Here is a 27,711-nt window from a genome sequence, read left to right on the forward strand (position 1 = left end):
AAGTCTTCTATTTCTCTGCTACCTTCCTGAAAAGTTAGTGCTAGGGTTAATCTTAACATAATAATCAATTTATACAAAAGAAGCTCAAATAATGTTGATAGCTCTTTTAGCAGTTATCCTGAAGGATGATGTGTAATGATGTGATTGGAAGACCTAAGTCAACTATAGTTTGGGAAACATAAATCTGAATGAAACATGATAGGAAATAGTCAATTTGCATAGAGAACAGAGAAAGTGGAATCAAAATAGTAAAGAAATCACTTTCTTCTTTACACATGTAAATGGAATGAGATGCAAATTCATCTATACTGCGAAATACAGCTTCAGTATAATTCTGCTTATCCTTTTTTTAAAGAAAAATAATCAAGTTAATAGTACTTACCTAACAGTTCAATATTTTTTCTCAAATAATAATAAATTACATGCATTATACCATCTCTATGATTAGTAAAGGGTACTCAGCTTCACCAAGGCAATTCAGGCAAAGACATTACTAAAATATTCACCTTCATTAATAAATATATCCTTAAAGAAATTATCAGTTGAAGTAACCAACATCACTAGTAATGCAGGCAAGTCAATTAGTATTGGTGATAAAACATCAATCAGTATCTTCCCAGGCTATGCTTTATATAATGAAATATGCAGTGACTATGCTTAGGTGGGTTTTGATTGTGCAGCACAAAGAATTTAATGCCATAGCTGTTGAAAGCATTACATAAAATTACTGATGCATAAGAATGATATATGAAATAGTATTTTAGTCCTATTTTGCAACTAAGTGAGTTAGTAATGAAATTATAGTTCTGTGACTCATACAGACCTCTTTTCTCCTCTACCAGTTCAAAAAGACAACACAAGGAATTGTAGAGGGGAAAAGGCCAAGCCTGTCAATCCCTCTTGGCTCCTCTCTCTTCTCTCCACTCAGAGAGACCTTTTTCTTTTCTTTTTTTTTTTTCTTTAAGATCATTAGCTAAGATGTCTCTAAAACAACTCATTAAACACATGACTTGAAATTCTACACATTTCTCAATTATATCTTCTATTTCTCCTTTAGTTATGAATGGATAAATATTTTAATGAATAAAAATTAAATAATTTCAGCTTGCTATATGTCAAGTAGTGTCCCACGTTTTGGTGGTAAAAATGAAAAAGCAAAACAACCTATATCTTCAAAGAGAAACTTACATTCTACTAGGGAATAACAAATTTAGTTTCCTAGCTAGCAAAGGTAGGTATGACGTAGGAAGTAAAAAAAAAAAATGAGAAGATAAATAGGGAATTCAGTTGGCATAAATTTTCTAAAGCTAAGGATATTGATGGTTTTCCTGTAGACTAGATAATTTCCAGGGGCAGAGGACACAGCATACTAGTCATAATCACTAAACTGCCATGTTGGTTCTTTCATCTGGAAAACCATCACATTCATCTATACTATGTGAAAAAAACAAACAAACAAATAAAAAGATAATTCTGCCCTTTAACCACACTTAACTAGAATCTCACCAGCTAAAACAAATAAAAATTATCTTTATCTTTTTAATGGCAAAAAGATCTCATTTGCACTTTATATACACTCATGTTACTTATTCTATTGTTTTATGTATAAGCAATTTTAGTTGTTCCTATAATCTCGCCCAACTGAACCATGAGGTCTTGAAGTTAGAAACTGTGAATACTGTTCTAATTTACCCCATATCTTCTTCTCTCTATGCCTCTGGGCACATGGTAAATATTTTTTTCTGTTTTTACTTTGAGAGTTTGCTGGAGTGGCAATAGTATCTAATATGGAGTCATATGATCTGAATTTAAAATGTCATCAGATACAATAACTATTAGTTTTTTCTTCTTCAAATATGATTTCTATGGTTCCTTTGCAATCCTTGTGATGAAATGCTTGAAGACTGCCAAATGTATAAGAAAGAAGCATTTATTAATTAAGTAATGTAGCAATCTTAATAAAACAAAACTATGAAGTTAATTGCTTGGAGTCTTGCAAAGTGAATCAAAATACATTAAATAAAAAGATGGCAAATGTAGAACATGGGCTATATATATTGTACCAGGTGTTTGATTTTATATATACATATATATATATATTTATATTTATATATATGTGTGTGTGTGTGTACATATATATGTATATCATCAAACACCTGGTACAACTGAGAGTACCTAAAAAGTAGGAGAAACAATTTAAAAGATCCAAATTTTTATAGGATATATGAGCTAAGAAAGAAACAAGTAGTAAACCTCTTAGATGCAAATGTCAGAATTAAAATAAACAATATATAAGCTATAAAAACAACTATAGGGAGAAGCCAGGATGGTGGAGGAAAGGCAGCAACTTCCCTGAGCTCTCCCTAATACCCCTCTAAATATCTTTAAATAATGTAATAAGACAATTCTTGGAGTAACAGAACTCACAAAAAGGACAAGATGAATTAATTTTCCAGCCAAAGACAATGTATAAGTTCAGCAGGACAGGTCTGTTGTACCAGGATGTGAGTAGAATGCAGTCTGGCACAAGCTGCACCAGAGTGAACCTACTTTCAAGGATCAGAGGGCTTGGGATATGATATTCTGGAGGGCAAAGGGAATAGGATTATAACCAATAATCACATATCCAAAAAAACTAACTTTAATCCTTGAGGGGGAATGGGAGGGGGGAATGGATGTTTAATGAAAGAGAGAACTTTCAGGCATTCTTGATGAAAAGACCTGAGGTGAATAGAAAATTTGACTTTCAAATACAGGACTCAAAAAACAAAAACAAAAAAACAACTTAAAGAGTTAAACAAAAGAAAAAGGAAATCATAAGGAAATTTAAAAGGTTAAACTTTAAATTCTTACATGGGAAGATGATACATACAACTCATAAGAACTCTCTCATTATTAAGATATTTGGGTGGAGTATATATAGACAGAGGTCACAGGTGTGAGCTAAAAATGAAGGGATAATATCTTAAAATAAGATTAAGGGATGAGAGAAGAATGCACAGGGAGAAAAAGAAAGGAAGAAGCGGGATGGATTAAATTATCTCACAATGAAAAAACAAGAAAAAAATTTATACAGTGGAGAATAAATAAGTATTTGGCTCAAAGAGGGAATAACATGCACACTCAATTGGGTATAGACCTTTATCTTACCTTGAAATAAAGTAGTAGGGGAAGGAGATAAGAGGAAGTGTGTGATAGAAGGGATAGTGTGGGGAAGGAAGTAGTCAGAAGAAAAACACTTTTGAAGAGGGACAGGGTGAAAGGAGATAGTGAATAGAATGAAAAATTGGGGAAATAATAGGATGGAGGGAGATCCAGTTACCAGTAACACCTGAAAAAAGTTTTGAAACAAGTTTCTCTAATAAAGGCCTCCTTTCTCAAACATGGAAAGTACCAAGTCAAATTTATTAAAATAAGAACCATTCCGCAATGGATAAGTAATCAAAAGTATGAAGTTTTCATATGAAATAATCAAAGCTATCTATAGCTACTTTTAAAAATGCACTAACACATTATTAATTAGCAATATGCAAATCCTATTGGATAGGATAGTAGGACAGTAAAGGAAAATGAGAATATTAAAGAGGATATTGGGAAAATGAGACATCAATGCACTATTGGTTGAGTTGTAAACTGATTCAAACATCCTATAGAGCAATGGGGAAATATGTACAAAGAGTTACACATCCATGCTTACTCTTTGATCTAGCAATACCACTACTAGGTCTGTATACAAAAAGAGATTAAAACAAAAAGGAAAGGGACCTATAAGTACAAAAAATATAGCAGCTCTTTCTTGGTGGCATAGAATTGGAAATTGAGGTGATCCATCAATTGGGTAATAGCTGAACAAATTATATTATGTGATGATGATGGAATATTATAAGAAATTATGAGAAGGATGCTTTAGAAAAATCTTGGAAAGAGTTATATTAACTGAGAAAATGTGAAATGTGCTATGTGCAAAGTGACAGAAATATTGTAAGAAAATTAGCTGTGAATGACTTAGCTCTTCTCAGCAATACAATGATCTAAGATAACTCTGAAGGATTTATGATGAAAAAATGTTATCCATCCCCAGAGAAAGAACTGATGGTGTTTGAAAATAGATTGAAACATTTTTTTTTTACTTTATTTTTCTTACTAACATTGAAATGTTTTTGCATGGCTACACATATGACATGTTGAATTGCTTGCCTTCTCAAAGGGAAGTGGGGAGGGAGGAAAGGAGAGAAAATGGAACTTTGTTTTTGCAAGGCAATGAGGGTTCAGTGACTTGCCCAGGGTCACACAATTAGTAAGTGTCAAATATCTGAGGCCAGATTTGAACTCAGGTCCTCCGGAATCCAGAGCCAGGGCTTTATCCAAGGTACCACATAGCTGACTCCCCTTTTAAAAAAATTATTTTTGGGGGGAACACAAGTTTTAAAAATGGTTGTTAAAATTATTTTTACATGTAATTATGGAAAATAAAATGCTAAATTAAAAAAAAAAGATAACTATAGTTCCAAATTGAAGTAAGCATATTTATCACCTAGGGTGTTGCTGAGGCTTGTTGGGATTAGATAAATGACTAGAAAAGGCCACATTATCTAAAAGAAAGAGTATAGTGGAAAGAGGGGATTTGGTAACATGTATTTAAAATATACAAAAAAATGTGAGAGAATATAGGAAAGAGAAGGTAGATCAACATGGTGTAATACTTTCTGATGAATATTAAAAGAGGGATTAAAATATTTTTTATCTTTGGGATATATTATAGATTATATAAGCAGAAAGTAAATAAAGTGGGAGTTTCAAAATCAGATAACAAATTGGGAACAAAGGTATGATAAAATACTGGCTGTCAGATATGGGGGGGTTGCTATTCAAATACCTGCTGCAGTTTCCTTATTGCATAAAATAGTTATTGATGATTTCTTGGTTTCCCTTAATGATTATTGGTTTTTCAAAAGTGGGAAGAATCAACAAGGAGACATTTTATCTATGTCTGATTGTTTTGAGGATGAAAATGGTGGTCACATTGGAAGAAAGTGATTTATATTTCTTAGAAATGGAATTCTTAAACTATTTTTTTCTCATGAATACCTTTATCAGCCTGTTGGACAATAAGGATCTTTTCTCATTGTACCATATTTAAATGTATAAAATTAAATATATACAACTGCAAAAAACCCAAATGTTATTGAAATACTGTAATCATAATATTTTAATAAAGCGATAGACCCTAGGTTAAGAATTCCTTTGTTAGAGCTTGTGATAGTAAAGGAAAGATGTTTACAGTTTATTATGTACCCTAGAGTATAGGAGAACATTTCAAAGGATTCAGGAGAATATTAGGGATGAATTCAAGACTTAAAATTTTATAGGGAAAGACATGAGATAAAGAATACACACACACACACACACACTTTAGTAACTTGACATTGCACTAATTTTATATATATATATATATATATATGTGTATATATATACATATACACACACACACACATATTACTTAGAAGCATTTCAAAGAAATTATAGGGGGCAGCTAGGTAACACAGTGGATAAAGCACTGGTCCCGAATTCAGGAGGACCTGAGTTCAAATCATGCCTCAGACACTTGACACTTATTACCTATGTGATGCTGGGCAAGTCACTTAACTCTCATTGCCCTGCAAAAATAAATAAATAAACAAATAAATGAATAAATATGTAAATACATAAATAAATAGATAGATAAATACATTTTAAAATTTTAAAACATTTAAAATAGAAATTATAGCATGATTCACAGGGTGAATGGGGTGGTATATCATGGTACCGTGTAGATATATTCAATTTTGCTTCTATTTTAAAATACTGGCATTTTAATTCATTCATTCCTCCCCTCATGCATTCATTTTTCAAAGGATAATCATCATGACTTTTGCAAGGGAAATTAAGAAAAAAACCCAAAAAACAAATATGTAGGGGCAGCTAGGTGGTGTAGTGGATAAAGCACCAACCCTGGATTCAGGAGGACCTGAGTTCAAATTTGACCTCAGGCACTTGACACTTATTTGCTGTGTGACCCTCGGCAAGTCACTTAATACTCATTGCCCTGCAAAAAAGAGAAAAAATAAACAAATATATAATAGTGAATTTATACAAAAGGTAGGTAATCAGAGAATCTAAATTGCAAAACTTTCCAAATAAACTAATATTCAGGTACATGTTAATGAGAAGGAATAATGATGTCATTCTCACTTGGCACAGATGGTCTTAAATTTAATTTTCTTTGACATGAATTTGTTTTTTTTCCTGGCCAATTTACAAATAATACTTGTGATAGTAGGATACTTGGGTCTTTCAAGTCAACAAAAGCTGCCCTGTTGGGTTCCATGAATTTTTAGATCTTCTTCAGAGAGACAGGAAGCAATTGAAATAATCAGTTGTCACCTACTATATACAGGCAGCATGGGATTTTGAATACCTCATTATTACTTCATTCAAGTTATCACATTTGTAAGTCAGACATTGGTCTTAGCACCCATTTAGATAAAGCAGGTCTTTAGTATGGATTTTTGAAATTTCTTATGATGTAAATAACCTTGATAATGATTGTCAGAAAAGGTTCCCTGAAGGTCAAGTGAAAATAGAAATCATCATAGAATCATAAATTTTAGGACCAGAGGCTTAGAGCTAGAAGGGAACTTGGAAAGCTTATGTCCAACTTCATCACATTACAGATAAGAAATCTGAAGCGTAGAGAGTTAATTTTATTCATCCAGGTTGATCCACTTAGTGTGTAAAGTAAAATTTGAATTCAGATCTCCCTGACTGCAATTCCTACATTCTACCCATTGTGCCATGTAGCTACTTAAGTTTGTTTGAAGAAGATGATTAAATGAGAATGATTGTATGTGTGTGAAAAAATGCATTATTATATTTTGTCCTTGGTTGAAGGAAACAGGGGAATTATGGTTGTGTTGGAAATGATGTGAGCAGAGTTGTTTAGGATTTGGCAGGGCCTGGTTCATTATCACTCATTCACTGAGACTAATTCTCCAGTCTTCAGCCTGGAGAACCAGAGTAGAATGCCAAAGAAGGATATTCACTGACAGTTTATGCAGAAGATGGGGTGGTCAGATCAGCAAGTCTTTCACTGTGAATTAATAGAATGATGCTACAAATGGCCAAGCTAGTCACTGTTTTGCTTCAGTAGTAGTCACCTAGGGTGCTTGAGTTGCACAGGTGGCATGGGGATTGGGAAAAAGATCAGAGTGCAGGCATTTTAATGGTCATGTATGAGTTCATTTTCTGTGCCTTACTCGGTACTGACTGATTCCATTGATTGATGGGGAGATTTCCTGCTGCTGTGACTTAATGGAAATTTAGTTTAAAAAATCTTACTGAGTGCAAAATTCAGTCATTAGACAAAAGAATATCTAGGGGATATTTGTCTGATGGATCTAGTTTTAGACAGAGAATCCAGATGATTTTTTTTTTCCATGGTTACCAAGTAAGCAAGTGTCAGAAGCACTATTTCAATCCAGGTATTAATGATTCCAGGAATAGCATTAGAGACTAGCAGATATAGATGCAATTGTCAAAGGACAATATATATCATAGGATAACAAGAATGGATACAAATATGCATACATTTATACACACACACACACACACACACATATATATATATATATATATATATATATATATATATATATATATATATATATAGAGAGAGAGAGAGAGAGAGAGAGAGAGAGAGAGAGAGAGAGTGCATGTAATATATATGTAATTGTCCTCAGAAGTCATCAAATCCTTCTCCCACATCTGCCTATGGTCACAAAGATAGGAAATGTTAGAAGTAGGATTTTATCTCAGGTCTTCTAACTCCAAAACCATTCTACTAAAACATACAAATGTGAAGATGCTGTACTGGAGGTAAGGGTCATGGGCACTAGGACCTCCATTTAAGGTGAGGACTCAGCACAGTCATTTCCCAATTTACCAATGGCTACAATGATTTTGAACTTCTTTGGGCTTCTCCATCATGCCCCTGTGCTGCGTGTCTTATTTCCCTTCATATTTTTCAGTTTCCTTCTGTGTGTTGTTATCTCTCATTAGATTGTAAGTTCCTTGAGGGTGGGGACTATATTTTATTTTTATCACTAGAACTTAGCACAGTTCCTGGTACATAATTGGCATTCAGTAAATCTGTATTGACTGACTGGTAGATAAATACTATAGTGAATGTAGTAAGGTAATTAGGTGGCACGAGTTCAATCAAGGTCTTGTGAGGGTATGTCTTATGCTGGGCATTGAAAAAGTGTTGGTTTGAGTCAGGGATAAGATAGCAGGGAGGCCATTCCAAAAATAAACCACAACAATTTCAATTCTTCATTAGAATGAATGCCAGATGAATCTGCATATTATGACTATGCCTACATAACATTATCACATCTGTCCAAATAAACGAAAAGATAAGTGATCCATTCTTGTTATTTAGCATCTCATAATATCTTGTCTCTTTGCCTGTATGCTTTGCTCTTCCAGGTCATGCTGAATTCTAGTATAGGTTTAATTTTATAAAACCCATTAATTTCATCTGGTCACTGTCTCATAAAAACAAACAAAAAACATCCTTAAAGAAATCTATTTCTTAAAAATGCCTACCTCCTACATCATGACTTTCCAATGTTTTAGCTCTGAAAACATTTTATAATTGAGCACTGCTAAACACTGGACCCTTACAAAGAATATCCTAACAATGATTATTGATTCAATGGTTAACTTGGATTTTATTCTTTCCAGAAGCTTCCATGAAAAAAAAAATAAAATGGCTGCCCACTTCTCTAGTGTTTTCTATACTTTTACCATGTCAAAATTCAAAAATGGAGATAGAATGTATCCAAATAAAAATCTCTACAATGTTAATAAAACAAAGTGATGATGACCTCATGGCAGCTTCTTCTTGGTGTTCAGCTGTGATCTAGCTGGTGCTGTGGAGCTCTTCTGAAAATATTTTCAGAAATCCACCCTCAAGAAAATCAACTTGTTTCACAAAACATCAGTGAACCCCCAAAAAACCCATTATTTTTATTCTCATTAAGTAACCTACCATACAATAAAAAGTAATATAGCTGCTTGTCCCAGAGACATTTCTATCTAAATTCCATGCAGTAAGGATGAAAAAAATATAAACTGAAAGTTACATTGTTCTTTAGTTTTTACAAATACTTTGTATGTCTTTTTCACCCAGTTTGGACTTTACAAATATTTGTACGCATTTTTTATCCCTTGTAGGGGATTACATTTGTCTTCATCTTACATGAATTGAAATTTAGATGCAAAATTTCAGAGGCTAACTTTCAGACTAAATCTAATAAACATACAGACTGCTTTGTGAACATAGACTTTCCTCTTTCCTAATCCAGAACTGTGGCTCCTATGTCAGGTTACCTCTGTACAAATAACCATAAAATAGACAACATTGCTGTATTGTTTTAAGGGATATGAGACAAAATACTTCATATGGGCCATCTCACTTGATTCTCAGAGATTACTTAAAGCCCATCTCTAACGGCTTGGTATATTGCTGAATTCATGGAGAGATCTGGATTTCCCCCCAAAAGCATAGAAAACACAGAGAAGCCTAAATCCAGGAAAACAGCACAAAAGCTTTACAACTGCTCTGTTATCATCCACCTTCAACAATGCCAGTTCCATTTTCTTTCCAAATGAATTCAATGCACCCAACAACAAATCCTGCCAAGCAGCCCTGAAGCTCTTGTTGGCAGTTCAGTATTCATAGCCAAGTCTGTCTGAGACAGCTGTTCTCACGGATGGCATCAAAGGCTGTCCAAGGCTGACTTTTGGCTGTTTCCTTAACTCACCCAAAAACACATTCAAAAGTTCATTTCTGATTGTTGGAATAGTGAAATTTTTTCATTAAATATGATTTTCACCTCTTCTAAAAACTTTCATTTTTGAAAGAGGGTATGATGAATGGATAGAAAAAAATATTTTTCACTTAATAATATTTTGTGGGTTTTGCCCAATTACATGTAAATGTGTTTTTCAATATTCATTTTTGTAAGATGTTGAGTTCTAAATTTTCTCCCTCCCTTCCTTGAACCCCCACCCTGAGACAGCGAGAAATCTGAGAAATATTATATATATAATATATAATATATAATATATAATATATATATATATATATATACAGAGTCATGTTGTGAAAGAAAAAAAAACCTAGAACAAAAGGAAAAAAACACAAAAAGTGAAAATAGAATGTTTCAATATTCATTCAGACTCTAGAGTTCTTCTTTTGGATGTGGAGAGCATTTTCCATCATGGCTCCTTTGGAATTATCTTGCTTCATTGTACTGCTGAGAAGAGCCAAGTCTATCAAAATTGTGTTCACTGTATCCTGGTTTTATTCACTTCACTCAGCATCAGTTCATATAAGGCTTTACAGGTTTTTCCAAACTCTGCCTGCTCATAATTTCTTATGGCACAATAGTTTTCAATTACATTTATATACCACAACTTGTTCAGCCATTCTTCACTTGATTGGCATGCCCTCCATTTTCAGTTTTTTTTTTTTGCCAACAGAAAAAGCCCTAGTAATGGTATTTCTGGATCAAAGGGTATTCAAAATTTTATAGTTCCTTAGGCACAGTTACAAATTGTTCTCTAGAATAGTTGGATCAGCTCACAACTCCACCAACAATGAATAAGTGTTCCAATAATAAAAATTATAATTTAAAAATATTAAAATAGAAGGAAAAATGACAAACGGGATGGGGCAGATGATAGAAAAAATGTAAAAGAGGCAAAAGTAGTCTTCATATATCCTCCTCCCCACACACTTAGGACAATACTCATCCTTTAGGAATACAAAATCCTCATGCTAGGAATAAAATTACAATCACAAAGTAAGACAGTCCCTGTCCTGAAGGAGCTTCCATTCTAATTGGAGGTGACCACACAGAAAAAGTAAATTAAGAACCAAGGTGTGGAAAAGCATCCCCAGATAGTAGAAGACAATCCCCATCTTGCCCACGAATATGTTCCATTTAGAATGATTTTCCTTGAATAATTTTCCATGGGCCATATTGTGACACCTTGGCCAAATGATTGAACTACCCTACTTCTTCATTTATTCACATGTTAAAATTAGGGCACTGGATGAGATAATCCCTGGGGTCTGTTTTGTCTTTCAATTCTTAATCAATGAGACCCTCTTTGCCATATTTTTATGGACCAATTTTGAAGAGAAACTTCATACATTTATTTATACTAAGATATTTGTGGGTAAGATTCCTAGATTCCTGGAGGTTTGTAATATTCATGGAAGTATAGATTTAGAGCTGAAAGGGACTTCCAAGGTCATTAAGAAGTCATCAAACCTTTCATTTAACAGAGAAGGAGATTTTGAGTAGAGATGTTAAATGATTTCTCCAAGAGGACAGGAAAGCTTTTGTGAGTGTTGGAGGTGATGTCAAGAACTCATCATTTTCTGTGTCTTCTGTCATGGGTTACTGAAGTGCCAGAAATTTCTCTCAGTTTTCAAAAGGTTACCACAATATAGAGTTTTATAGGAGTACAATATACTGTGCAACACCTTCACACCACCATCTGAGGAAACAAATTGAATAATTTGTTCAAGGTTATAGATGTACTAAAGTACAAATCTAAGATGTTAATCCAGGTTTCAAGTTCCAAATTAAGTAATCTATTCATTGTACTGTATCCCAAAGATATCATTGGGATGGAAAAGTCTTAAAGTAAAAATAATGGCAACTGAACTCTGGGGTTTCAGGCCCGATAAGTGGTGGTTTGGTGGTATTTTGGGGATGAAGGACCTTACAATCTAAATTTTCTGATAGTAGATTACAGGCATCTCCACCTATAGTGACCAAACTATAGTAGCAGACAATGAAAGGATAGCCATGATATTAGAATAAATGGAAAGACTCAGGCCTAATTATACATCTGGAATATTAACCATTCCATCTTAGTCCAGTTTATTGAATCTGCATACAGGTCATGCAAGATAAACATAGATGTCCCACAATGTTGCTTTTTTCTGGATCCTCTTCTCTCTATATTCTATATAACTTGGTGATGTCTTCAGCTTCTATAATTTAAATTATCATTTTTAGGCTGATGATTATCAAATCTACTTAGTCAGCCCTGTTTTCTACAAAATTCCAGACTCACATCTTAACCACCAATCAGATAAATCAAACTGGGTATTAAATAGACATTTAAAACTAAACTTGTCCTAAACAGAGCTCATTATGTTTCCTATAATCTGTCCTCCCTTAGAAACTTTATTATTACTGTCTAGGACACCACTATCCTCCCAGTCACCTAGGCTTATAATCTAGGCTTCATTGTCAACTTCTCATTCTCTTTCTCCCTCTCTCTCCATATACAATCAGTTGAAAAGTCCTGTTAATTTTACCTTTTTCATATATTTTGTATATGCTCTCCATATATCTTTTAATACTGAACTCATAATTGTTTAAGTCTTTATCCCCCCCATCTCTGGGATATTTAAATAATGTATAGGCTGTCTGCCCATGTCTTTTCACTGTAGTAAATTACTAGATTAGTCTTCCAAACCACAGATTTGATTATGCCAACCATTCACTTAGTAAATTCCAATGATTCTGTCTCATGTCCAAGATGAAATATACAATTTTGTATTTGCCACTCAAAATCTTTTACCATCTTGCCCTCTCCTACCTTTCCAGTTTCCTTACATGTCTTTCCTCACAACTTATTCTAAAACCTAGTGACACTAGCATCCTTGCTGTTCTTTTCACAAGATCCTCAATCTTTCGACTGTCATCATTTTTATTGGTTATTCCCAAACTTTGACTCCTAGTTTCCCTGACATTTAAGTGTCAGCTAAAATATCATCATCTGCAAAACAAACAAACAAACAAAAAAACAAATAAATAAATAAATATAAACAAAAACTTTCCTGATTCTCCTTACTACTAATTCCCTTCCTACATTGATCATCAATAATTGTTTCTGGAAACATATTGTTTGTACTAAGTTCTTTATATGAAATGATTTCCATTAGACTTTAAGCACCTTGAGAGTAGGAACTACATTTTTTGTTCTTTGTATACCCATTGCTTGGAATGATAGCTTTTCTACAGTAGGTGTTTAATAAGTATTTATTGACTAATAATAAAAACCATCACCATCAACCTGATAATATCTTTCATTTTTTGTCTGATGAATTAATTCCATTAAAAATATTACCTGCAGAGGAGAGGACCTATATGTATTTTGGATATTTTAAATTGAATGTACTTATAATATGAACAAACACATATACACACACAAAAGGTTATATGTATATGTATACATATATAAGTATTAATGAAAACACATTAAATGATTCAATTCAATTGATCATAACTCATCAACTTAACTGAGAAGGAAGGAATGATGTCAAAATATTTTTGTAATTGAAAGGGAGGAAGCAAATGAGAAGGAAGAAAGCATGAAGATAGAAAAAATAACAGGTATAATAAGTCATGAAATATTTGTAACAGAAATTGAATCATGACTTGTATGGAAAGGAAAGCACTAAAGAAACTTAGGGGCCCTCTTCTCCTGGGGGTTATGTTCTTTATAAGCCTAATGGAAAGAACATACCTCAACATAGCAGTACTCTGTGCTTCTCATTGTATTTACAAAGACTTGCATATTATCCTGTGGAAACACACGGGAAAAATCATAATGAAAGAGCCAATCAGATTGAGGAAATCTTCAAGTGTTCACCCAGACAAGTGATATTTGGTCCTGTTGTTCTTCATTCTGCCATAAGCATTGTCAGTCTGTGGAGCTCATTCTTGGATTTTACCTCTGTATAAGTCAGCTGATCAGTACTTGTTGAAACAGGAAAATTAAAAAAAAAAAACATCTTTGGAGGCAGGGGATCTAAATTTGGATACAAGCTGTGTAAGGTCTGACTTGTTCAACTTTGGTCAAAATGCTTAGCCATACTGACACTCATATTCCTTATATATAAAATAATAATGTTGGATTAAAGGTTTTCTAATTTTAAGTGAACTCTTCGCTCTAATTCAATGACACTACCTCTGTAGTCCTGAAGGTCCAGAAGGAAATAGAGTAGGGTAAAGTTCATGCCAATGACAGCATTAAAAGGAGAAGGATGGAAATTCTGCTAACATTTAAGTCATTGCCTGCATATGATAATTCATTAAGAGTATGTCTGAATTTCCTTTTCCTGGAGATCTCCTAGGAAACATTTAATGACAATTATTGGGAATTCCATAGAGGGAATTCTGGTTCAAGTTGCCATTATATTAGAAGGCTTCCATGGTTTCTTTTATTTCTTAAATTTTGTGATTTCCCTAGAAGCTTCTCCAACATTGAGAACTATTTTCAAGAACCATGTCCTCCAAACCCATCTTCAGGACAATATGTAATGGTTATAATTTTACACACACATAGGTATGTATGTATGTATGTGTGTATGCATATAGATATATATCTACATATACACAGACACTGACATATCTTCCTCTTAAAATGTTTGTAGCACTGTAAAAATCATGATAAAAAACTTGAGAAAGCTAAGGGAAAGGAAAGACTACCTGGATTCCTGTGAATGATGTGAAATCATATATTATTTTGTGAACATCATTGAAAAAAATCATATTCTATAAACTACACATAGCCAGAAAAAAGTTTTGTTTTGTTTTGTTTTGACTTTTGTTTTTAATTAGCACAGGGAGAATCTTGCAATAGAAATGTACCTTAGTAGCTAATCTGATCCCTCTATCAAAACCAGAACCAATTCAAAATTCCTGGGATGATTAACTTGACTTTGGTTGTACATTGAAAATCATATATGGTTAATGGGTAGATCCTCAGGGAGCTCACATTCTATTTGAGGTGACACATACTAGATATACACACACATGTATTTGTGTATACACATATACATGTATGCATGCATACACACAATATGCTATATACAGGCTAAGTAGTAAATAGTAGAGGGAGGACACTAGACAAGAAAAAAGTCAAAAGGATCTCTAGGACTTAAAGATAGAGAAGTGAGTAGTAGTAATGGAGGAGGGAAATCATTCCAGGCTTGACAGATAGACTCTAAACATGCCTAGAGATGGAGTGTCAATTTCTTGGAACTATAAGGAAGACATTGATACTTGATAAAAGGATGTATGTCAGGGAGTAAAGTGTAAAATCACTAGGCTTTGAAGGGGTTTGAATCCCAAATACCATTTCTGTACTTGATCTTAGACTCAGTAGGGAGTCAATGGATTTATTGAGGTAGGGGTGTGTGTGTGTGTGTGTGTGTGTGTGTGTGTGTGTGTGTGTGTGTGTGTGTGAGAGAGAGAGAGAGAGAGAGAGAGAGAGAGAGAGAGAGAGAGAGAGAGAGAGAGAGAGAGAGAGAATATACCCTGTCTTTTAGTAAAATGATTTTAGTGGCTAAGTGGAGAATGGATTGAGTGGGGAGAGGCTTAAGATAGGCAGACCCACCAGAAGACTATATACAATAGTATACAGAAGAGCGCAGGATGACACATATTTTGTGAGGCTGTGGACTGGGAGGATGATGTTGCCCTATAATGTAATAGAAAAGGTAGGGATAGGAAGGGTTTGTATATAATATAATCAGGTTATAATATAATCAACTAAAGATATTTGAAAAACAATTGGGAGATTCAAGATTAGAGGTCTTGAGAGACAGGTTAGATAGGCTTATGTGATTATCATCAGCCTAGAAATGACAATTAAATACATGGAAGCTTATGAGCTCACTAAGCTAAATAGTATAGAGGGGAAAGAAAAGAGTGTACATGACAGAAGTCTGAGGGACACATATAGAGTGATCTGAAAAAGTATACAGCAAAGGAAACAGAGAAAAGAATAGTCAAATAGGTTGCAGGAGAACCAGGAGAGTGGTTTCCCAAAACCACAGAGAGAAGAAACCAACAAGACCAAAGAGGTCAAGGAAAATGAGTATTGAGGGTGGGAGGAACTAGGTGGTGCAGTGGATAAAGCATCAGCCATGGATTCAGTAGGACCTTAGTTCAAAGCCAGCCTCAGACACTTGACACTTACTAACTGTGACCCTGGGCAAGTCACTTAACCCTCATTTCCCTGCAAAAAAATTAGTATTAAGTAAAGGACACTGAATCTGGCAAGTAGGAGATGATTCGTAACTTTGGAAGGAGAAGTTTCAGTGGAATTAAAAGGCCAGAAGCCAAATTGTGAATCATTAAGAAGAGCAGGAAGAGAGAAAATAGAGTCACCAAATTGAATGTGGTCTGTTCATGGAATTTAGCTACAAAGCCCAGAAGAGAGAAAGGATGATAGTTAACTAGGATTGAAGGATAAAGGGAAAGTTTGTTTGTTTCTTTGTGTGTTTCTTCTCCAGGATAGGAAGACAGGAGAATGTTTTTAGGAAGTAGGAACTGATCATGTAGGCAGGAAAAGATTGACAATAAGTCTAACAGTGGAATAAATAGGGTATAATCTGTTGGTGTTAACTTGAACAAGTTATCCTTTTTTGTTTGTTTGGTTTTTGTGTTTTTTTTTTTTTTGGCCAGGAAATGATGTTTAACTGACTTACCCAGGGTCACACAGCTAGTAAGCATCAAGTGTCTGAGGCTGGATTTGAACTCAGAACCTCCTGAATACAGTGCCGGTGCTTTATTCACTGTGCCAACTAGCTGCCCTGAGACGTTATCCTTTTTAAGACCACTTCATCATATCAGACAACACTGCAGGAGGAAATAGTGGCAGAAGACAAGTGAGGGATAGGAGATGAAGAAGAAACAAGAGGAAGTTTATAATGAATGTCCTCAATATTTTTCTGTAAAATATAAGGTAAGGTTCTCATCTGAGAGTGTGAAGGGAAAGGGAGCCATGAAAGTTTATAGAGGTATAAAAAAAGTTTGGAAGGGCCTCTGGGGAGAATGGAAGAGTGAATTGATGAGGGAAGCATAGGAGAATTGCCTAGCAGCATTGAGAGCCCAATTAATGTTGTGTAAAATAAATCTGTACTTTACTCAGTCAGAAGAGTTATGTGATTTTCTGAATTTTTATACAATAGCATTTTCTTAGGAGTTAAAATAGTGAATGGCAGGGGTGATCGAAGTCTGAGCTTTGGCTGAATATAATTGGCAACATGATATGGGGTGGGGCTATAAATTCACAAGAAGAGCAATGTATAGTTGAATTGGTTTACAATGGGTCAAAATGGGGAAAGGAAGAAAGAGTAGTTAGCTCAGGGAAGATGTCTTGGAAGAGAATTGAAGGGTCAAGGGATTGATTAGGGGTCATAATGTTTATAAAGAGTAGGGTTTAGTAAGGGAAAGCAGAAGAATAGAAGAAAAGTCAATAGATTTTGGTCAAATAAGGGAATTAGAAAATTATTAAATTTATAGTTTATACATTTATATGATGTCAAGGTCAAATGAACGGCCATCTTTTTTATGGTTAAGGTAGGATGGAGGAATAGTTCATGGACCTTGAATACGTCAAAGAACTGAGTTTGGGTGTTTGAAGTGTCTAAAGGATAGTTAATGTATATGTTGAAGCTCCATAATATAAAGACAGAAGTGGAAGAGGAGATGAAAAGCTGTGAGCCATTCATACTCAGCTAAGCCTTAGGCTTTGGTCACCCTTACCATCTACCACTTTTACTCGTACATATACATTACTGATTGAAAATGGATATGATCACACAATTCTTCTGACTGAATCATCTACAAAGTTACGTTATACAAATTCAGGTAGCACTCATTGAGGAAAGAAAGGAGTGATTTAGGCATCTGAACAGAATTGCTCATTTTTTTTTTAGTTATTAGATATGAATAGGTAATAAACCCCAGAGGAAGAGGACTTCCTGAGTGATGGTAAGGGGAAGAGGGAGAAACTAGAAGTGGTAATGGGGAGCATGGGTTATTCTAACCCTATTGACTTGATCAGTGAACCAAGATGAATGACTGAAGTCGCAGCCAATACTAGATAGGTTGGCCAGGGAGGGAGTCTATGTAATCAGAAATGATGTGTGTTTCAATAATAGCTAATAAATATGAGTGCAAAAGGAAAGGACTTAAAATTAAGGGAAGATTTTTCCCTACAGTACAGGTATTACAGAGTTGATAGTAGAAGGCCTAGCTAGTGTTTGGTTGAAACTTTAGGGTAAAAATGTTGGGATATGGAAATGAGATATGTGTGGAGCCAGGTGTGGAATGGGGTTTAGATGATGATTGACAAGTGTTCAGAGTCACTAGAATGTGAAAAGTATGACCCATTGTGAGAATGTTCATACTTGCTGGAAGGTACCATTCTACTCTCAGTAGATATTGGAGATTGGGCTGGAGGTGAGTGAAAAATGAGGTGGGAGGTACATAGAAATATACTCCAATATGAGGCCCTGCTTCACATCTCCTCTTTCCTCCAATTACTGGAGGTTAGGCAGGAAAAGAGCATAACTAGAGATGGAAGTTGAACCTTGCCAGTAGGAGAAATAAGTCCCATTCCCTTTAAACTTTCATTTTTTTTTATTCTTCAAAGGCCAGGCACAGCAGGATATGGAAGGCCTGAAGTCAAAAGTAGTTTACTCCTCTTTGTACCAGTTGAAATACACTCCAGTTAGGAGACTGGGATGTTAAGAAACATTAGAAGCTTACTGATGGGCTGCAATAAGGGTGATGATATCCATATGTGATTGGCTGCTATGATGAGGTCTTGATTCAGAGAATTGAGAGGCTGTGAACAATGTATGATAAAAAGGTAGTTACGTTTCAGAGATAATGCTGAAGCACATGTGTTCAGTCCTCTTTCCACTACACCTTGCTTCCTAGTAAGACCAGAAGCAGTATTTTTTGTTGTTGGTAATTCATATTTATTTATTGGAATATAGGATCATCATCCATCTAGAGTGGAAAGCAACCTAGAAGATCAAAACATGAAATAATATGTTTAAGTATTTTAGAAATTTTTTCAGGCATATACATGTGATCTATCACTAATATGATTAACATAAATTGAATAGAGGTGTGTGGGTTATTCAGGGAGGATTAGCATCTCTGGTGTGAGGGCTTGCTCAGACCTTTCCAAGGCTGCTTATCCACCTTTGGTGTTCACCTTTCACCTAACTTACACTTATGGCTATAAGAAGCTATAATACATGTAGTGGCCACACCCCATCAAAACTCTCTTTGCAGAGAGACTAAACCATTTTGAGGGTGAACAACATGCATGAAATTCATTGGTGAATTAAGGGGATGTCTTCCCCAAGCATACAAAGACTTCTTTTGGTGGAATGAGCAGATGAGGACAATTTGTCCCCAAAGCCATGAAGGTGGCTGAAACAGGTACTGTGGAGCACTGAAAGCTTAGTCAAACATTGGATATGACAAGGTGATCCACTGGATCCCAGGCCATCACCAGTAATCTTGACCTTTTACCTAGCCACTGGACTTCAAGGACTTTAGGAGAGAGTAAAGCTGGCCACTTTGGGAAACTTTGGCTCACTTAAATACAATTTTCACACATCAAGACATCACTCTATGATGTTAAATGGTACTCTTCAAAAATTGAATAAAGCAATAACACTTTAGCACAGTTCTTCAAATTGCAAATAATTGACCTTTCCACTATGCCAAGTTGTTTTTTTTTATATTGAGCTCTTACCTAGATCTACTTAACTCCTAATCATTAGCCTAATAGAGAAAACTATTCCCTTACTTCAAATGTAACACTAGTATTAGTATTAGTACAACTATTTGTACATCCATAACTATGACTATGACTGCAACTACTATTACTATAGCAACAACAAAAGCAACTACTACTACTATTATGACAATGACTACAAATACTACTACTACTTATGTAATAGTTTAAGATTTGGAAAATGCTTTAGAAATGTTACCTAAATTTATTTATAGGAAAACATTTCCTATAAATATTTGAAGATATCATCATTTCTCTCTGAAACCTTCTTTTGTTTTTTTTTCAAAAGTCATATTCCAGATCCCTCACTATCTTTGTAGCCTTCCTATGATGATTTTCTAAATTTCCAATACCAACTTTGAAAGGTAATCTCCTTAAATAACCATAATGTAGTGATAAATGGAGCAGATCACAGTGTAACTTTTGCTGCCCTTGCTCTAGGGAAAAGCAAAATTTGTTAATGAAAACCATACAGATTTGGGATCAGAAACCTAGGGTTCAATCCTTGGTTTTACCTGTGTGCCTTTTATCTAGCAATTTTACTTCTAAGGACCTCAGGTTCTTCATCTATAAAATAAGGGGATTGGACTAAATGGAATCTCAAGTCACTGCCAGTACAAAATCTATGATCTCATTACACTATGCTTTTATTAATGCAGTTTAAGACTACATTAGATTTCTTAGCAGTCACATCATAGCATTGGCTCATATTGAACTTCTGAAATGCCTAAATCTTTCTTCAGATGAACTCTCATCAATACAGTTCTCCTTCTTTTATGTGTGGGTCAATGCTTTCCCCTTGTCTAATGCAGAATTTTATATTTGGCCTGAAAGAGATTTATTGTCTTAGTATAGGCTGATAACTCCAACCTGCCCTAATAATTCTGAATTTGATGATCACATCCAACATGTTGGCTATTTTTATCAATTTAATGTACCCATATATAACACACCCAAACCTTCCTTCTATCACTTTATAATTATAATTAATTAAAATATTAAGATGGTTGAATAAAGAACTTTGTGGCATATTCATATAACTGCAATAATAAAAATGATGGTGGTGGTAATGATGATGAAGACAATGATGACAATGACAGCAATGATAGTGATGAAGATCATAGACTTTTTCAACAAATTAAAGATCTTTGCATAGTTATCCAAACAATTAAGAAGTGACTTAGCTATATTATCTAGAAATTTACCCATCAGCATTAAAAATATTCTCATTTTTTCTAATTAGTATATTGTATTAAATTATCCATGTGTAGTAATTGTTTTTCCAACCAATCACACCCATTTGCTATGACTAAGGCTAGTGTGTAGTAATCAATTATGAAAGAGAAAATAACAAACTTGTAAACCCATATAGAGAACAAACCTTTATTTGACCATTTTACCACTATGCCATTCCTCACTCTACATGCAAAAATTCAAGAGATGTCAGTTATTCACTCACAATATGGCCTAGAGGTGGTTATAAAGTGAAGGGAAGAAACTAATTTTGATATAAATTGTGTGGTTCAATAGAAAGATCATTGGATTTAGAGCAGAAGGTCTGGGTTTGATTTCTGGTTCTGCTCTTTATGACCTAAATGAGATTGAGCAAGTCACTTAACCTCATCAGAAAATTGTGTCCTAGTGTGTTAAATGTGATACTTGAACATGACAATTAAGGTTTCAAAATCTTTTCCAGAGACTATAGGTGTTGTCTAAGACATTGTCCTCTCCTCTTTACTCCCTTTAATATCTTACTTTGTAAGAATGTTGTTTGTTCTGTGAATAATTATCATCTCCATGCAGATAACCCCAAGATTTATCCAGTAAGTGCTATCCTTCATGATAAACTACTTTTTGTATATTGAAAACAGAATGTTACAAGGGGATACTAAATTCCAACTGTGCAAAAGAGAATTAGGTAACTTTTCCTACTTTTATGTATGAAAGGCATGATGGTACAAATGGATAAGTTACCTTAAGAATCAGGAAGACATGGGTATAACCTCAACTTCATTGTTCTGTTTCTGTAGACTGTTTCTGTCTCCTAGACTTATATCTAAAGTTCTAGCAGATGTGCTATTCTTTACAAACAGTTATAGGATATTTGTTTTGTAATAATATTTCGCTTTAATCCAAACTTTCCACATGCAAAAAGCACCTTTGATCATCTCAAGTTCATTAAGGACATATTTTTATCTAGTTTACTTCTTTTTTTTTTTTTTTTTTTTTTTTTTTTTTTTTTAGTGAGGCAATTGGGGTTAAGTGACTTGCCCAGGGTCACACAGCTAGTAAGTGTTAAGTGTCAGAGGCTGGATTTGAACTCAGGTACTCCTGACTCCAAGGCCAGTGCTCTATCCACTGCGCCACCTAGCTGCCCCTCTAGTTTACTTCTAATAGTTTTTTTTTTTAATCAAGATGCTTAGACCTGTGATTAAGTGGAAGTTGACTTCCAGTCTTACATAAATATAAACAAGAATATCCTATACATACATATCTCTCTCATATATATATATATGACAGTTGCAATTCTATTTCAGGAAAGTTCTCTTTTTCCACTTAATACCAATTACCCTCTTTCAAAACTGTCCTTATAAATTGTTTAGAAAGCAGGGTTATGTTGGCAAAGGCTGGGTTAAATGGATATCCTACTCATGCATTAAATTTGAAACTGACTCCATTTATTTCCTCAAGCTCCAGAGATGAATGAATCATGGATTGTGTCCATATAAAGGGAGTATTCATCTGATGATTCTTAAATGATAAGACATTATCAAATAAATTAAGAGTTACTTAGTGGGTGTGAGGGCTCTCTAGAAGGAAAATACATAAACTATTCAGATTATGTTGAGACAGATTCATTGCTTTCAAACACATGAAAATTCAGGCATCTATTATCACCTTCAGAGATGGTAGAATAATCTTTATTTTATATCCTTATTACCAGAGTCACTTGCAATGTCCCACTTCCTACCCATGGACATATGCTGTGGGAAGGCATATTAAATAGAAACCAACTGCCAAACATTACTCTCATACTCCTTAGGACCCAAAATCGATCGATCGATAGATAGATAGATAGATAGATAGATAGATAGATAGATAGATAGATAGATAGATAGATAGATAGATAGTATAAAGAATTAATTGTTATTTGAGGTTTTTATGCCTCAGTGCACACTGGCCTGGGGCTCTGCAAACGGCACGGTGCTCCACCCACTGGTTGTAGCCATTGCCAGGGCTCTGGCATCTCATGTCATCACCACTCTCCAACGCCTACATGGACCTGGCAAAATTATAATGATTGGAAGCCTAGTGAGGGCAGTCATGTGACTGTCAGAGCAGCCATCCCATTGGCTGGGGCTGTGTGGGGAGTTTCCAGGTTTGGGGGAGGAGAATTGGGCATTCTAGGTGGAAGCTGGAAAGCGACAGGCATTCTGCTGTATATTTTCAGCTGATTCCTGGGTAGATGTATTTTTTCAGGTATTATAATTTCCCTTTCCCCATTTTATTTCCTTTCCCTTGATCCTACTGATCCTGTTGGTGTTTTTCTTTAAGTTCATTCTTGTTAAAATAAATGTTGTTCTGTTTTGAGGGAGGCTGCCAGAATCCTTCCTTGCCCCAATATTGCAGCGAGCCGCTTAGCTAGCACTCCCCAATTAAAAATTGGTCCCCACAATAGACAGACAGATAGATAGATAGATAGATAGATAGATAGATAGATAGATAGATAGATAGATAGATAGATAGGATACTTTTCAGATCAAGGAGATTCTTACTACTCAGGAGACATGACCTTAAAATTTTCCAAAATGCCCTCATAGGATCCCAGATTTTGGCTAAAAGCAAACTACAAAGGAAGGAACCACAGGAGAAGGAGGGTTTCCCTAGCATGAGATCTCCCACATAAAGCTCCCTCTTCGTGTAGGTAAACCCAACAACCTCTTCCCTGAGCTTTGAAGAGGCAACCCCAATGAGAAACTCAACATATCTATTCTCAAAATCCATTCAAGAGAGATCTTTGACTTTCATGGAAATCACACTGTTGAAATTGATCTCTACACTCTAAAGGGCATCTTTGGAGCTGTTGTGCCCAGTGGTGCTTCGACCAGCATCCATGAAGCCCTGGAGCTCTGAGGCAATGGTAAAACCCATTAAAAGGAGACAGTTGTTTCAAAAGTGCTTGAGCACATCAATAAATCTATTGCCCAGACCCTGGTTAACAAGATATTGAATGTTGTGGAGCAGGAATAGATTGAAACATTTGATGATAGAGATAGCACTGAGGATAAATCAACCTTTGGTGCAAATGACATCTTGGGAGTGTCTCTGACCATTTGTAAGTCCAGAGAAGTTGAGAAAAGAGGAAGGATTCTGCATATTGCTGACCTTGCAGGAAATGACGAAGTCATCCTTCCAGTTCTTGGCTTCACTGTGATCAATGGGAGTTCCCATGCTGGTAACAAGCTGGTCATGCAGGAGTTCATGATCCTCTCTGTTGGAACAGTAAACATCAAGAAGGCCATTTGCATTGAATCTGAGGTTTACTACTACCTAGCACAACATACCACAACATGATTAAGCAGAAATATGGACAGTATACTGCCAACATGGAAGATAAGGGTGCTTTGCTCCTAACAGCCTGGGAGAATAAGCAAGCTCTGGAGCTGCTAAAGAATGCTACTAGTTATTCTGGTTATGCTGATAAGGTAGAAATTGGCATGGATATTGCTGCCTCAGAATTCTTCTCATCTGGGAAATATGACTTGGACTTCAAGTCTCCTGATGATTCCAAATGATACATCTCCCTTCCTGAGCTTGGTGACTTCTATAAGGCCTTCATCAAGGACTATCCAGTGGTGTCTATCAATGATCCCTTTCATCAAATGATTGGGAGGCTTGGAAGAATTTCACTGCTATTTCTGGTATACAGGTGGTTGGGGATGATCTCACAGTGACCAATTCCAAGTTCAGTGAAAAGGCTGTTAATGAGAATGGCTGCAACTTCCTCCTATTCAAAGTTAACTAGATTGACACTATGATTGAATTTCTCTAGGAATGCAAGCTGTTCCAGTCAAATTTGTGGAGAGTAATGGCTTCCCATATTTCTGGGGAAACTGAAGATAACTTCATTAAAGACCCTGGTGGTGGGTCTCTGCACTGGGCAGATCATGACCAGTGCCCTGTGCAGATCTTAGCATCTGGGCAGACATAATCAGCATCTCAGAATTGGGGAAGAGCTGGGCAGTAAGGATAAATTTGCTGGAAGGAACCAGAGAAATCCTCAGGCCAATAAGGCCAGGAGGCCTCAGAGCCAGCAGGAATCAGTCACTTCTATAGAAGTCTTCTTCTGTCTGAAGAATTGACAGCTTGGAATAGTAGACCAATTTTGTTTTGTTTTAAGAGTAGGGGCCTCTGCTTTTTAACTCCCCTTCTCCCCTCCAACTTCCTGTTACATTCTCACTGCTTCATTAGAAGTGTCTTGGGACAGCTAGGTGGCACAGTGCATAAAGCACTGGTACTGGATTCAGGAGGACCTGAGTTCAAATCTGGACACTTGAGACTTACTAGCTGTTACCCTGGGCCAGTCACTCATCCCCCATTGCTCCACAAAAGAAAAAAAAAGTCTTATCAGAGACTATACCTGATCATCTGGCACTCTGTTAGAAAGACCCTATCATCTTTTGACTAGGGACTACTGACCTCTTCTCACTCCCATCCCTTGTGTTGATGTGTGGAGCCATATAGTCATGATGCAGCTCTGATGAGCCCACAGATCACATCCTTAGTGGATGTAGAGAATAAAAGTATTCTGTAACTTACTGGAAAAAAATAAAAATAAACTCCAAGGCAACTAGTTCAAGTTTTTTTTTTTTTTTTTTCCCCATTTCACAGATGAGGCCACTGTAGTTCAGAGGTTAAAAGACCTGTCCAAGTTTACATACATAGCAATCATCATTAGAGAATCTAATCTTGAAGGACCTTGAAATCTATCTAATCCACACCCTTCATTTGATATTTGATATATTGAGATTAAGTGACTTTCCCAAGGGAATATGTAGTAAATTTTAGGGAAAGATTTCAAACTATTTTTTCTTATTCTAAATCCAGCCTTTTTTGTTCCAATTGGATGGTCTATCTGACTGAAATGAAGAATTCATAAAGAATAGTTTAAATCAAGGTGGAAAGTAGGATGGGGTGAGATGGTTGAAGAAATTGAATGTTAGTAATGTATTTTTGTCATTGAGTTGTTTCAGTCATGGCCAACTCTTCATGATGGTGTGGAGTTTTCTTGGCAAAGAAACTAGATTGATTTGCCATTTTCTTTTTCAGATCATTTTACTGATGAAGAAACTGAGGCAAACATTGTTTAGTGACTTGCCCAGGTCACACAGATAATTTGTTCCTGAGACTAGAATTAAACTCAGGACTTACTGACTCCCAGGCCATTGCTCTATATACTATGCAACCTAGCTCCCCATTAGGAATGATAATTTATACTTATGCATTAATTGTATAATGTAAAATGGTAATCTATAATTTGTCTTATATGTAATATAGATAGGGTACGGATTATCCTTTTACTTTCATTGGTAGCAAGAATGCTACATGAAATTACTAATCCTCATAAGCATAATTTCTTCAATTTAGAGATTTTATAAATGAAATGATACTGCCACCCAGATTCATATAACTATTGATTGTCAGAAGCAGAATTCAACCCATTTCTTTCTAGGTTCAAGCTTTTTATCTGAAACTAATTGAAAGTCCTGTTACAGTCCCTTATTCTGTCATATATCAACCACTGGAATGAAATTAGTGTTTTGGTCTACTCTAACCAGTCTTCCATTTTTCTCCTAAAGTTATTTTCCCAAAAAGCAAGTCTTACCATGTCACCTGCAAACATAAACATAAACTCATTATTTTTATTTATATTCCTGTATCTCCCTGTTATTCTCAGGATTAATTATAAAATCATCTCTTTGGCATTTAACCCTCTTCACAATCTTGCCACATATCCAATGGCACTGGGCTCTTTCCTATTTCTCATTCAAACAATACATCTCCTGACTATATATTTTCACTCTCTGTCCCCATGCCTAGATTACTCTTCCCTCTAACATCCAATTCCCCTCTCCCTATTTTGTTTTGATATTCACCTCAAAATTGATTTTCTTCAGATCTTTTGCAGTACCCACAACTGCTACAGCTTTTGCTTCTTTATTTGCACTGCATATATCTTTTATGCACTTTTAATTAGCACATTGTCCCTTCCATTAGAATGAGAACAGGGGCCACATTTTTATTATTGTCATTGATATTTTTTTGTTTTTCTTCTTATAATCCCACAAATGAAGTAATTTTTCTTGACTGATTGACTAAAGTTTTTAGAGCAGGGAAACAATGTGATCAGATGTGCATTATTAGGAAGATTTGTTGACACATCTGCAGGAATAGATAGAAGAATTTTAAAGGAACTATAGGAAATTCCATGAGCTAGTAGATGAACTGGGGAAGCTGATTGTGAACAGAGACTAAGGAAGAGATAAATGATATTTTAAAAGTAGGAACACATAACATAATCACAGAGTTATAGTCAGATGGGGCATCAGAGGGCACATGTTCTCAAAGAGTAAAAAGTTCTTACAAAATTATGTTATTCTCTACTTTTTAACAATTCAACTGCTTTTCTTGGATTCCATGGAACAGGATACACCTGCACTGGGTATTCTTTTTTTTCCTCCCTTTTCTAGCTTCCTTTTGTATATTGTCTTAATTGATTAGATTGTAAACTACCTTAAGACATGAATTGATTTTATTATTTGTATCCCGAGCATGTAGCATAGTTCCTCAAACATAGTAGGTATTCAATAAATGGTTATGGTATTATACTGAATGGAAGGCTCAAAATGGCCTTCTTAAGAATTTGTATCTATGTGTATCTATATGTATGTCTGTATATTCATA

At 35.2% G+C, this 27,711-nt stretch overlaps 1 pseudogene; it reads left to right on the top strand.

Annotated features, from left to right (window-relative positions):
• The first annotated feature begins 24,542 nt into the window (after positions 1-24,542).
• Positions 24,543-25,730, top strand: LOC122739595 (annotated as a pseudogene).
• The last annotated feature ends 1,981 nt before the right edge of the window (positions 25,731-27,711 follow it).

The sequence above is a fragment of the Dromiciops gliroides genome, chromosome 2 (assembly GCF_019393635.1).
Source record: "Dromiciops gliroides isolate mDroGli1 chromosome 2, mDroGli1.pri, whole genome shotgun sequence".
Taxonomy (NCBI): domain Eukaryota; kingdom Metazoa; phylum Chordata; class Mammalia; order Microbiotheria; family Microbiotheriidae; genus Dromiciops; species Dromiciops gliroides.